General features: G+C 51.8%; 1 protein-coding gene across 17 annotated transcripts in view; it reads left to right on the top strand.

The window, feature by feature from the left end:
- LRRN2 (leucine rich repeat neuronal 2) overlaps nucleotides 1–13,710 on the top strand; it is a 61,513-nt gene that overhangs the window by 21,698 nt on the left and 26,105 nt on the right. For 2 of the 17 annotated variants that reach the window (XR_005385575.1, XM_038586002.1), the window contains exon 4: nucleotides 7,599–7,787. The exons of the other annotated variants lie outside the window; for them this stretch is intronic. The gene's annotated coding sequence lies outside the window, so the exon portion shown is untranslated. The remainder of the gene's footprint in view (nucleotides 1–7,598; nucleotides 7,788–13,710) is intronic. 17 annotated transcript variants of the gene reach the window in all.

Raw genomic sequence — 13,710 nt, 5'->3', positions numbered from 1 at the left:
AAGATGTTTGCAGGAATCAAATAAGATAATGTGTGAGAAAGCATTTTTGCAAATTCCTAAATGTGCTGTCACCCTTAGAGGTTGAGAGGGAGAGGTAGCAGGGGGCAGGGAAAGACCGAGGGGCTTGAGTCCTATGGACCTGAGTGAGTTCAGAGTCCAGCTGACTGAGAATCTGTGGCTTGGAAGAGTTGGTGAATGTGTCTTCGTCTTGACTTCATCTTCTGTAAGGTGGACATAAGTAAGCCAGGCCAAGGAATTATCATGAAAGCCAGATGCCATGGTGCTTGTAAACGGTCAGGCATATGGTAAATGCTCCTCAGACGTTGCTCCCATCCCTGTATCTCAGCTCTCCCAGGCCTTCAAGTCAAGGTCAGCTCAGCAGACATCCTTTGCATACATTTACAGACATTCGGCCTGTCCTGGCATTCGGCTGTGGCAATACCACCCTGTCTGCACTCTCCCCAGGGTCTCCTCTTTAGCCATGTGTCTTCAGGCTTGGATCCCTCCTTCCTGTCCGGCAGCAGGTGCTTGCTGAGAAATGCACGACTGTTCATACCGAGTCCCCAGTCCCCGTAGAGTCAGTGGGCCATTCCGTGGCGCTCCACCTCTGCTTCCCTAGCCACTGCAGCTTCTGAGCAGCAGGTTCTCCATGATGAAGGCCCAGCCGTCCTGGGCCACGGTGCCCAGGGGCAGGAGTACTGGAGAGGGCCCCTTGCTCAAAATAATGCTTTTCCCTGATGAGGAGACACATCCCTGTTCTGATCCTTTTTTTTTTTTTTTTTTTTTAAAGATTTTATTAGAGAGAGAGTAAGTGAACGAGTAAGCAAGCAAGAGAAAACAAGCAGGGAGAAAGGGAGAAGCAGACTCCATATTGAGCAGGGAAGGGAGCCCATGCGGGGCTCCATCCCAGGACTCTAGCATGATGACCTGAACCAAAGGCAGATGCTTGACTGAGCCACCTAGGTGCCCCTGTCCCAATCCTTCTTAGCCCAGAGAACTGCACCCCTGTTTCCCACTACTGTTTCCTTTATGCTGCAGTGTGGCCAACCTCTTACCCTCCCTGCCAAGGGCGTCTGGGAATCCTTAACCAGCCAACCCTCAGGGCTCCCAGCAGGATGGCACTTAGGCCATTTGACTGGGCAGATGGCCAGGCCCCTGTGTAGTCTTGTCTGTGGACCACCTATCTCAGAAACCACCCTTGGGGAGGATGTTAACAATGCGCATTCCCAGACAGCACTCCAGACCAACTAAACACTGCATTGTAAATAAGTTCCCATGTGATTCTTATGCACTGTAAAATCTGAAAACCATTGTTGTCTTTTTTTGCCTCATTTTTACTGAGGTGGAACTCATACACACGCAAATCGTTAAGTGTGCAACTAGATGCATTTGTACACAGGCTTTATAATACCCACCATGTGACCACAGCCCAGATGAGGGCACAGAACCCTTGTAGCCCCCACCAAGGCTCCCTCGCACACCCTGACGCTCAGATAACACCTGAAGGGGTGGCCACTAATCATCATTCCAGCGACATAGATTAGTTTCACTGTTTCTGAATTTCGTAAGATTGGAGTTCTTGGCTTCTTTCACTCAGTGTTATCTCATACTGCCTACTTCTAAAAACCCAAACAACTTCTCTCCCATTCCCTGCACTTCCCCTTCCCCTGATAGGTGCGTAGGCAGGCAGATAGATAGGAATAAATTAAAAAAGAAAGAAAATAGATTTTTCCAGGTCCTAACAATAAACCCCTCTGGTTGCAGCTTCCCCTCTGTGCTCCCTTCCTCGAGCCTTGTGGGGATCACTTTTGGTCACTGGCCTTCAAGCATTAGTGCTTCTGGGGGCTCAGTACCCATTATCCTGCTGCCGTGGGGGACCAGCGCCCATTCCCCTGCCGGTCTGTCAGTTGCTGGGGCCACTCATTTGTTGTGCGTGGACTGCCAGAGAGTTAAGCACATTCCAGATGAAAGTGGCCAATTTAAGGTACAAATGAAAAGACAAATGAGATGGAAATTGCATAGAACAAGCCTACTCCTCATCAGGAGGTAGCAGTCGTGACAGGCTGAGCGGAGCACCCCCTCAGGTCATCCCTGCAGCCGAGGTCAGACAGGCTTCCCAGCACCTGGGAAACCCCGTCCCCTTCACACCCGCCAGGTGGGGCAGCAGCCCAAGGGTGTGGGGGGAAGAGGGGGGACAGGAAGAGGACACGAAGCAAATACAGAAATGAGACAACACAGGAGGGCTCTGTCATTCCAAAAAGAAGGGAAACAGATATTTTGAGCATCTACCATGTACCAGGCCCTGTGCTGGACGTTCAGGCTACAAAGACTGACAGTTTGCCCTTAAGGGGCTCCCGGCTCAGGGGAAAGCTGAGAGAAAAGGAGGCATGAGGAGGACAGAGAAGGCTGGAGAGAGGGAGCCGTGAGAGAAAGTGAGGAGGAGCAGCTGGAGGGGGTCAGGAGAGCCGGTGGGTGCCCACAGCTGGAAAGGAGAGTGCACCCTGCCCCCGCCCCCACCCCCACCCCCAGCCCAAGCAAGCCAAGGCCATTTCAAGACCAGGGATGTTCTGGAGCAGTAGGGACAAAGCAGGGAGGAAGAGCAGGAAGAAGGAGCAGCTGGGCATCTCACCCCTCCACCGGGGAGGGACTATCATGAGGGCAGCCTGGAGGGGGAGACCTCACAAGCAGCCCATTGGTTCTTGGTGAAGTGACAAGCCGCGAGCTCCCTGGATATAGTGAATGGGGAGAATCAATAAGCAAAATATTTGTACGGGGGTGTATTCCCTGTCGCGTAAAGAGGAGTCAAAAACCCAGGAGTTCTCAATCTCTGGGTCTCTATCTCATGCATTTTCTAAGTCCAGGGAGTTGCAGAGAGGGAGGGCGTGCAAATTTGTTTTCATACAGATCCAAGCTAAATACAATCTTAGTAATAATAATAATAATAATAATAATAGCAACCACTTATAAGGCACTTACCATGAGCCAGGCTGTTGTAAGCACTTAATTTGTATTAACTCATTTGCATAGTAAATATGTAGGGGAAGGGGGATACTGGTACATTTCAAAGCCAAACACAAGCGACTTTTGAACTATCTCCTGCCCACCCCAGCACGCACTGCGAAGGCTGGCCACTGAAAGAGCTCTGAACCCACTCTCCCTCGCTTGGGTGAACATGAAACCGAAGTCCTGGGGGGCTAATTGGGAAGCAGCTCCAGAGGCACCGAGTGATTCCAGATCTTGGGCCAAACAGGCTCACTCTCTCCTTCCTGGTTCTTGTCTTCCTCTTCTGAGCTGAGGTGCTCCAAGCCAGACCCCACGTTAGGTGCTCAGGGAGAGACCCAGGAGATGTCCTGAAGGCGATGGCTGGCCCTTAGGGTAAGCATGACCCCCTCTGTAAGGACTGCTCTCTGCCCATTGCCAGAGCCAGAATCCATTTACATCACACCATTGTGGATATCACTAAGCCCGACTGTCACCAGGGAACCAGTTTCCATAGCGACTGAGGTATACTAGACCCTTGACATCTCGAGGGATCCATCATAGCCCCTTCATGGATCCATGGAGTAGAGACTGCCCTGTAATTCTCCCCATATAATGCAGCTGAGTAGGACAGAGCTGCAGAGAGGATGGCTAGCCCGGGCAAAGTCATCGAACTCAGCCCTGTACCTGGACATCTTCCCGGATCAGGCTCTCGGCCCATGCAGCTCAGCACTGCACTATTTCATGTCAGGTCGGGTTTGCCTGGTACAGGAGAAATCGTCTCATCAGAAACCTGATAGCGCCAACTGTCTGCTGTTTTTCAAACGACAAAGCAAAGAAGGACTTCGATTAAACCTGGTAGACAGAGCACCTTCATGTTCCTGTCTGCTGCCACACCCAAGTAAGAGCAAAGGAGTCAAAAAGATGCAAGGCCACAAGGTCAAGGGAAGGAGAACACAGCCAATCAGCAACGCCTATGCCATTTTGGGAGTTGAGAAGCTAAGTGACCTGTGTAGATAGCGAGAAACCTGGAGACCCAGATGGAGGAACCAATGAGAAAGGGGCAGATTTTTGCCCTAGAACCACAGAAAGGCTTGGAAATTGGTGACATCTGAAGATAGGGTATAGAGTGGGGTCCAAACCAGGAGAGTAATCCCCCAGAGTGATTCCTCACCCCCATTTCACCACAGAGCTACCCCTGCTTTACCTGACGGCATCTTGGAGAGAACTTTATTCATCAGGGAGACTGACCCCAGCAAGTGTTGGCTTAGGGACATGGGCGGAGATGGGACAATATTTTGAAAAATGGGGGTTTGCTGCAAGTTTGCAAGCCCGTGGCAGAGCCCCTTGCATTTCCTCCTGCTGGCTTTAGAAATGCTGGTGGCTGGGCAGATGGCCACATCTGGGGGCTCCACTGATACCCCCCTGCCCCTGTGGGGAGACCAGCAGTTAACAAGCTCTGGCCACGCAAGTAGAGCTTCCAGGCAGCTTCAAAATGCCTCACTAGTAAATGTGAACCAGCAGCCAAGGATTATTAGATTTTTGAGGAAAGCATCAAATATTTAAAAACCATAAGCCAAAGTAAACAGAAAACAACTTGAAAAAGCAGGTACTATGTAGAGCCAGAGAAAACATAAACACCACCACCACCACCACCACCACCACCACCACCATCATCACCACCATCACTGCCACCACCACCTTGGACATCCTCAGAGGGAGGAGAGGATTTTGTGCCCACAGTACAGTCAAGGGGCCTTTTTAAAAAATGTGAGAACTTACATACCATAAAATTTGCCCTTTTAAAATATACAATTTAGTGGTTTTCTGTCTATATACAAGGCTGTGCACCCATCACCACTACGTAATTCCAGAACATTTTCATTATCCCCCAAAGAAACCTCATACCTGTAAACAGTCACTCCCCCATTCTTTCCTCTCCCATCCCCTGGCAACCACAAACCTACCTTCTGTCCCTATACCTTTGCCTAGACATTTCATAAGTGGAAGGGTACAACATGTGACCTTTGTGACTGGCTGCTTTCACTTGGCATAATGCTTCAAGTTTCATTCATGTTGTGGCATGGATCAGACTTCATTCCTTTTTCATGGCTGAATAATACTGCATTGTATGGATATTAAACATTTAATCATCCATTTATCACTTGATGGACTTTGGGGTAATTTTTGTTTTTTAAGGAAAATGCAGAGAACAAGAATGAGCTCTCATAAATTGAACATACATATTCCTCTTCCTTAAGTGAAAATGATTACTTTCCAAATTGCAAGGACCCACTAGGTGCCCAGCATAAGTAATGAAAAAAAGACCCACACAGAGATACATTTCGAAATTTCAAAACATCGAGGATAAAGAGAAGATTCTACAACTATCTAGAAAGAAAGAGGCCTCAGGATAGCAGCAGACTTCTCCCCAGTACCCTGGAAGCAAGGAGATAATGGAAAAATGCTTTCAAACCTGCGAGGGCAAGTTATTTTTAATCTAGAATTGTATTTCTAGTCAACCTGTCAATTAATTATGGAGAACAAGTAAAGGTACTTTCAAACATGCAAATTTTCAAGTAACTTACTTCTTTTTCAAAAGTAGCTAAAAGATGTGCTGCACCAAAATAAGAAAGATGACCTGAAACCCAGGAAGAGAGACAGAATATTTACCACCATAGGAGGAAACATGGATGGATATACACCAACATAGCAGTGGTTAGTTAGCATGAGGAGGTGGAAAAGGAGATTGTGGTGGTTGTGGGGGCGCCTGGGTGGCTCAGTCCATTGAGAAGCTGACTCTTGATTTCAGCTCAGGTCATGATCTCAGGGTCATGAAATCGAGTCCTGCATCAGGCTCTGCACTGGGCATGGAGCCCACTTAAGATACTCTTTCTGCCTTCTTGCCTCCCCTCACCTTTGCTTTCTCAAAAACAAGAGACTGTTTACATTTTCTCCATATGTTTTTCCTTATTTCCCAATTTTTAATAGTAGTGCTGTATTGTACCTAAATTACTGTATATTTGTTGGCCTGTAACATACAGAGAGCCCAAGGCAGGAGCAGTACAGGGGAAAGGTGGTGGTCTGGGGGCCAGCAGGCTGCTCTAACCGCCATTACCCTGCACCACTGGCTCCCCTAACACATCTCACAGCTCCTGGGCTGTGTCAGATCTGTGAGTGTCTATCTGTGCTGCTAGGGGCTGAGAGCTCCCCAGAACAGAGCTGGATATTGTTCATCTTGTTTATCCCCAGCGCCTTGGCCGAGAGCAGGTACAGAATCTGTGCTTCGGTGGATGTAGAGAGAGAGGGAGGGAGGAGGAAGAAAGAAAAATAGGAAAGAGAAAACCCCCATCAAAGTAGACCATAAACTGAATGAGACCTGGGGTTGGGATGCCATAAAATTTCTTTTCTTTTTTTTTTTTTTTTTTGCCATAAAATTTCTATAGAACTCCTGGCTGAGAAATCAGGTCAGCTAGTGATCAAGGAAAGTGACCAGCCTTGGGGTTCCCTCAGGGCTCCCCAACCTGGAGCCAGAGGAGCCAACTCCTAGAATAGATAATACCTCCAACATGGAGCTTCAGAGTTGAGAGGGACTAGCTTTCCTGTGGCACTTTCACCTTGCACATCAGAACCAGAAGCCCAGAGTTCCAGTGTGTGACCTTGTACAAGTCACTTCCCTGCTCTGGGCCTCAGTTTCTCCTACTGCAAAACAAGGAAGCTAGATGAGGTAGATGTGCAGGTGCCTTCCAGCTCTGACCTTCTGAGGTGCTAAAACATCCCGGGAAGTAGAGGACCCCCTCACTTTGCTTAGGTGTGGAAGCCGCTCACGGCACAGACCTCCAGGTGAGGGTAGAAGATTGGGGGGAAGCCTCCACCTCCCAGCTAGCTCTTTCCATCTGTGCCAGCCGCTTCTGAAATGTGCAGAACAGCCTAGGCCAGTTTCTCCCCCGGAGGCAGACCCTGGCCCGGGACCGTAAGTGTGCACCTAGCTGCCTGCATCAGATTCACCTGCTTGAGAATTGGTTCAGTCTGCAGGTTTCTGGGGTCAGGGAGCAGAGGAGTGGGGTGGTTATTTGCATGTTCACAAGCACTCCAGGTGGTCCTGGGGTATGTTGATTTGAGAAATGTTGGATTAAAGGGGGTTGGGATTTGGGAGAGGAGTTTCAGTGCTCATAATCGAAATAACTATCATTCATCCAGTACCTGCTCCATGAGGGGCACTTTTTGACATCTCTAATCTTTACAACAACCACCCTGTAAAGTAGGTATTATTACTGTAATTGTGCAGAAGAGAAAACTGAGACCCAGAGCAATTAACTTGCCCAGACGCCACGCAGCTAACCAGACAGAGAGCCAAAATTTTTTAACTCCAGTCCTCCTTTGCTCTTCCACTAACCAACCTTGACCCCTTGTTGGGCACCTCAACAGCTGCTTCTCGCTTGCCTCCAGGGTTTGGAGGTGACCAGCTGGACAGGTGGGAGGGGGTGGGTATGTGGGAAGGCAGGGCCACGGTGCTTCGGGGGAGCAGGAGCAGGCGGCGCTGGAGGCCCACTGCCCATCTCTTCCCTGTCCCTCCATCTCTTGGGCATTTCTCAGGCTTCTAGGTGCTGTTTTGACAGGGCAGGAGGCGTCCACAACCTTCATCTTCCCTCCTTCCCGGCCTCCCATTGTCGGCCTAATTGAAGACGCCTGGAATCCTTCCCCTGCTGTGAGCCGCTGGCAGCGCTCCTGTCGGGAAGGCGGGAAGGCACCTGGTGCCCTGGCCCCGGGGACACCTGGGAGCTGCCGAGGCCAGCTGCGGAAGGCAGGTGGGGAGAGGAAGCAGCCCTGAGCTGGGACCCAGAGGTGTGGGCGTTCAGCAGCCCAGAATTTGGGAGGAGGGAGGTGCCAGGAGTCCTTGCCTGCCCCCCACCCCCTACACCTTAGCCAGAGCTGCCTGGCCCCCCTTCTAAAGAGTTTTCTGAGTGGGATTCCCCATCAGACCCGTCACCTGCTCCTGGATCCGACTGCACCCTCACACCTCTGTCAGGAAGGAGGCTTTCTCTGGGGTGGCCCAGCTGAGAGGCCCCCACCTCAGCCTTTTCTGGCTGTTCCCTCTGCCTTATAGTGACTGACCATTTGGCTTGCCCGGGATGGATGGGGCCTGTGGGGGATTCAGGATTTAAGTGCTAATGCCAGGAAATGGGGATGAATCAGTCACCCCACCCTGCCTCCTCCCCATTCAGGTCTCAGCCCACACGTCCCCTCTTCCAGGAGGCCTTCCCTGGCTCCTCAGAGGAGCCACTCTACCCTCAGTCCGGGTTTGGTTCCCAAACTCATTTTCTGTTGCTGCCACAAATTTACCGTAAATTTAGCAGCTTAAAAACAACACTGATGTGGAGTCTTATGGTTCTGTAGGTTAGAGTCCATCTGGGTTAGCTCAGCTAGTTTCTCTGCTCCAGGTTTCAAAAGGCCAAAATCAGATGTCAGCTCTGGAGTCTCCTTCCGAGTTCACTCAAGTGGCTGGTGGAATCCTGTCCTCTGAGGTTGTAGGACTGAGGTCCCTGTGTCCTTGCCACCTGTCAACTCCTAGACGCCTTTCTTTGGTCCCTGGGTGGACATCTCAGAACCAGCAAATAGGACATGAAATGCTTGAATGCTTGGAACCCCTCTTCTGCCCCGCCCCCGAGAAAGGTCTCTACTTTTCAGGACTCATGTGATTGGGTTTCTCCCATGCAGATACTCCAGGATACTCTCCCTAATCTTGAGGTCTTCAACCTTAATTATATCTGCACTATTCCTTTTGCTGTGTAGAGCTAACAAATTGAACAGGTTCCAGGGATGGGGGTCTAGATGTCTTTGCAGAGCCAGTCTGCTGCCCGTGTTCCCTCAGAGCCCTTGGGACCCGATGTCATGTTCACTTACATGTTGAGTCTCCATTCATTGTCCATCCTCCTCCACTATCACAAGCTTCATGAGACAAGGGACCGTGTCTCTGCTGTTCACTACAATGTCCCTGATCCTCCTTAAACAGCACCTGGCACATAGTGGGCCATTGGTGTTTGTTGAATGCTCAGGAGAAGTGAGAACTTCCGGCAAGTCTCAGGAGGCTTCCCGGAGCCCATCCCTCAGCTGGTCAGATTGCGTGCAGTTAGGCAGAGACACCTGAAGGCTAGAGCCTTCAGCAGCCTCTCCTGGCATCTGGGCTGGAAGCCCTGAGCTCTGCTGGCTTCGGAGAAACTGGACCTTCTGACCAGCTGCTTCCCCCGTCCTGCCTTTGCCTTTCCCACGTGTTCTCCCCTCCTTCCATCCCAGACCCCCAGACCCTTCGGTCTCTCCCTGCCTGAGGATCCCAAAAGGCAGAAGCTTGAGGCTGGGTGGCTGCCCTGAGGATGGTGAAGGGGTGGAGGACCGGTCCAAGAGGAGGCAGAGATTGCCAGGCCTCAGCTGGGTTCAAAGCCAATCCACCTGGGACTTCAAACAATTAATTTCCCCAATCTGCAAAACGATCAGCTTCAGAGGGAAAACAATTAGCCCACTGCAAATTGTAATTGTCATCTCACTCCTGATTTTAATTTGGACTAATGAGGGCTAAGTGATTCCAGCTTCCTCCTCCCCACCACTGCCCTGTGGCCCTGGGCCTTCTTCACCTGCCAGGGGGCATTTAACCCTCAGCTGCCCACCTTACACCAGTGGCTGAGGGACATTTTCAGGCTGGCACTGGGCTGTGGCTGCACTGAGCAGGGGAAAGCAAGTGCCGGCAGGAGGGAGGGAGGGAGAGAGGGAGGGAGAGTGCCTCCGGCCCACAGGGGAGCTGCCTGTTTACAAGGCTCCCAGGCAATCAAAGTTTTATTGAACAGAATTGACTACTGGCTTGCTCCTCTGTCACAGCCAGTTAACTCCGGCTGCGCAGTCTCCGGGGACCCGCTTCTGAGAGCGTCCGGCTGCCTCCCCTGGGCCAGGGCACCTCTGCCGTGCCCGTCCCCACGCACCCCACTGCTCTGGTGTAGTGAGGCAGTGATTCTCTGCAGCTGGAGGGGGCTTGAAGGCCTGCCTACCTGCGAGTCATGGGGGTCTGGTGGGTGGTCTAACGCCGACTCCCACTAAGCAGGCGAAGGCCTAGAGACGAAGGCCTAGAGACGGAGGAGACTTGCTTTAGGTCACACAGAGATCTGTCATGCTTTGCTATTCTTACTGAATTCTGTCCTCCCTCCCCAGATACATCTTTCCTCTAATGCCGCAGGCTCGGCACTCAGCACAATGCCTGGCTTAGTGCAGGTGCAAGAAAGAAGAATAAAAAGTCCCAAGTCCTAGTCTGTGTCCTTCTATCACACTTCTCCCTCTCTCCGGAGCCTCCACTCTGGTTAGGCTGCTTTGATTCATTCGTTTGCCCATCATCCCTTGTTCACGGCTGTAGCGGGGTGACAGGAGCCATACCAGGTGCGGGGATACAGAGACAAGTAAGACCCGGCCTGCCCTCAAGGACTTCACAGTCTGGGGGTTCAGCCCTGGGCCCCACACCCTCAGTAGATCGCTCTTCAGGGAGAACTGACCCCAGGTCCTGAGCAGCAGCAGGTAAGGGAATCAGCCCTAGCTCCTGGCTTCTGCCCCAGGAGCCCCAGTGGCTGAGGCTTATAAGTTTGGAATTGAGAATCCTGAGGTCTTGTCCCTGCTTTCTCATTAATTTGCTCCATGGCCTCACATACGTTCCTTCCCTGACCTTCCCCATCCCAAAGCCAGGGCCTTGGGCTGTGTAGCTTCCACCTCTGGATTCTGTGACTCTGGCAAAACCTCCTCCCGGTCTCACATGCTAGTGGAGGTCCAGTCCAGTCTGCCACCACCACCAGGTAGCCTGGAGTCCCTGGGCCTCCTGTTGCTCATCTGCAAAGTGGAGGAGGTGGTGACAAAACTGTGTTGTGCCATGACAACTCCAGGCAGGTCAAAGTGTTTGCAAAACAGCAAACAAGTCCTGAGTGCCCACGTGACCCCGTGACTGAACCCTGCCATCGCTCATGGGAAGGTGGTGGTGGTGGGTCTGGTTGTCCCTCCTGCCTCTTGGGTACCACCCTTCAACCCAGTGGAGGCAGGTGGGGAGGTGGAAAGCACACACAACTGGGAATTGGGAGAGGAAGGGCTTTCCCCTCTCTCATCCTCAGCTTCCTAGGGCCACTGGATGGGGCTGTGTCTCACGCCACCAGCCCTGACATGCCCAACCCCACGGTGCAGACTCCTCCAACAGTGAGGGTGGCCTGGGAGAGCTTGTGGCTTTGTGTCCAGCCCAGGCCCCTCTTTGTCTCCAGGGAGAAAGCTGTTCTTCTCCAACATTCTCCTCCTCTTTGCATTCTCTGCATCCCCTTTCCCCTCCTCTCTTACAACCCTAGTTCCCCACCCATCCAGTTCGGGCTCCCTTTTCTCCCCCACTGCTTGTCAAGCCTTTAGTGCTTTTAGCTGGGCTACCCGCCTCCAATTCCTCCCCTCCCTGCGCTGCCTCTACACCTGCCACAGTGGCAGCACCTCCCTCCCTCCCACCCCTCCTTGGCCTGGCCTGAGGGAAGAGTGCTGGGAGGTTGGGTCCACCTGGTCCCCTCAGAGGGAGCTTAGAACCCATGATCATTTGCCTGTCCCTTGTCTCTAAGGAAGAGAAACCAGCCACTCCAGTGCAGTTACCTCCTCCTGGTGGGACGTTATGGTTACGGTAACGCCTGTTGCTGCAGCTTGAGCTGTTACCCCCAAGCATCCAAGCATTGCAGTCACCACCCTCAGCTATCCCTCCCCTCATAACACATACCTGGTCTTTCACTTGTGCTCGAACATCTCATGCCCAGCTGCTGAGGGGGTCAATGGTGAGGAAGCTGGCCTCATGGAGAAGTGGGTGTCCCACTGGGGATGGGAGGGAAGTGTCCTGTCCTCCTCAGAGTCAGTAGACCTGGCCTCTCCCTCTGTGGCTATCAGAGACCACCTCCAGAGTGTGTTAGGCACCAGAGGTTTCTGGGTCTGACCTCAGAGAGTCCAATGCTGGGAGTCTGGGTAGATTCCAGGAATCTTCATGATTAATGGGCACTCTGGCTGGATGGCTGTGGCTCAGGGGCACCATGGACCACCCTCTGCAACTTGGTCTGGGTCCACCAAGCAGAAGGTCTTGTCTCTTGCTATTTAAGGCTTTAGCATTTAGGATCAGAGAGAGAATCCATCAGCTCCCAGCTCTGGCCTTGTCAGAGGCCTCAAGGACTGGCTGACCCTGGATTTTCAGATTGTTGTCAGCACTTCGCATCCTGCCTCGGTCGCCCCTGGTGATCCTGACAGTCCCTGCGTCCCCAGTGCACTGGCTGAGGAGTCGGAACCACAGGACGGGGGTGGCAGCTGGGAGCTGGGGGTGGCAGCTGGGAGCAGAGAGATCTCCGTAGGAAGGATATTTCTTTCCCCAGGGATAAGGCAATGCTGTCGTGTCCCTGACTAAAGGTTTTAAGGCCTCCCTCATCTTCTGTAGACATACCCTGTGATCAGAGCACTTTGAATTCTTCACCTGGGCTCACTCAGCTGGTCACAGCCCCAGGCATCACATACAGATGCCATGGAAGCTTTAGCACAGCCCCTGGCTGGTTTCAGACCCCAACCCAGAGGGTAGTGATGTCTTTGCTGTAAGGCACAAGCACATCATGTCACCCTAGGACACATAGGGTGCTCCATTTACATAGGAGCACCAATGCTGCACCCCCTCCCACCCAGCCACTACAGCTGCTTGCCCCTCAGAATGATCCAGGTGAGGAAAGAGGCCTACAGAGATCAGGTAGTTCATATGAAGGGTCTAACTTTGGGGAGGACTCAAGTGACATGCCCCAATCCTTTCCTTTTACAGCTGCGAGAAAAACTGAGGTCTACAGAGGGTCGTAGTTTTCCAGATTCTCTCAGAGAGCGGAAGAGCTAAGCGTGCAGCTAATGGGTGATGAGGCTAGAAGGGCATCCAGTCCTGGTCCCCAGGAACGGGGTGGGGGGCACCTGTGCCCGTGTAGCTGGTGTCAGGCCAGGTGGTTTCCACATACCACACGATTCAGTCCTCACAACAACCTCCCAAGAACACGCTACCACAATTTCAGGTGTGACAACATGAGGAAGTTGGGACTTGGAGAGGTCAGAGGCTAGCACTGTTCAGTAGAACTATAATGTAAACCACGTGTGTGAGTTTAATATTCTCACAGCCACATGAAAAAGTAACAAGTAAAATTAATCCCATTATTTAACCCAATATATCGCCCAAAATTATCATTTCAAAACTTAATCAGCATAACTTACTAATGAGGCATTTTGCATTCTTTGCTGAGAGGTTCAATCTCCTCAAACTGGTGCACGTTTGCAGGTACGGTGCGTGTCAGTTTGGCCGATTTCCCAGTGCCAGGCGACCACATGGGGGCCACCAAATGGGACAGGGTGACTCAGCATAAAGTCGGGAGCCATCTCCCCTGGCTTCCTGCTTTCCTCAGGGAGCAGCCCCTCCCTTCCTGTGGGCTCTATGGGGATCTGCTCTTCCCTCCCCTCCTTCCCTCTCGCCTGCTCTCTTCCCCTCTCCCTCCTGAGCTCTCCCCTGGAGAAGGCCTTGTTGTCAGACAAGAAACCTTTAAATAGGTGAGACAAAGGTGACAAATGTTCCTCATTTACATTCAGGTTCTCTCTGGGTTTTGGGCTCTGTTGAATGGCACCTCTATCACAACATCTCATTTGGAAATGTCAGAGTGGCCTTTGATAAGTCATCAGTCA

Source organism: Canis lupus, chromosome 38 (genome assembly GCF_011100685.1).
Source record: "Canis lupus familiaris isolate Mischka breed German Shepherd chromosome 38, alternate assembly UU_Cfam_GSD_1.0, whole genome shotgun sequence".
In the NCBI taxonomy this organism is placed as follows: Eukaryota; Metazoa; Chordata; class Mammalia; order Carnivora; family Canidae; genus Canis; species Canis lupus.
This window is presented reverse-complemented; position numbering and strand designations above follow the sequence as displayed.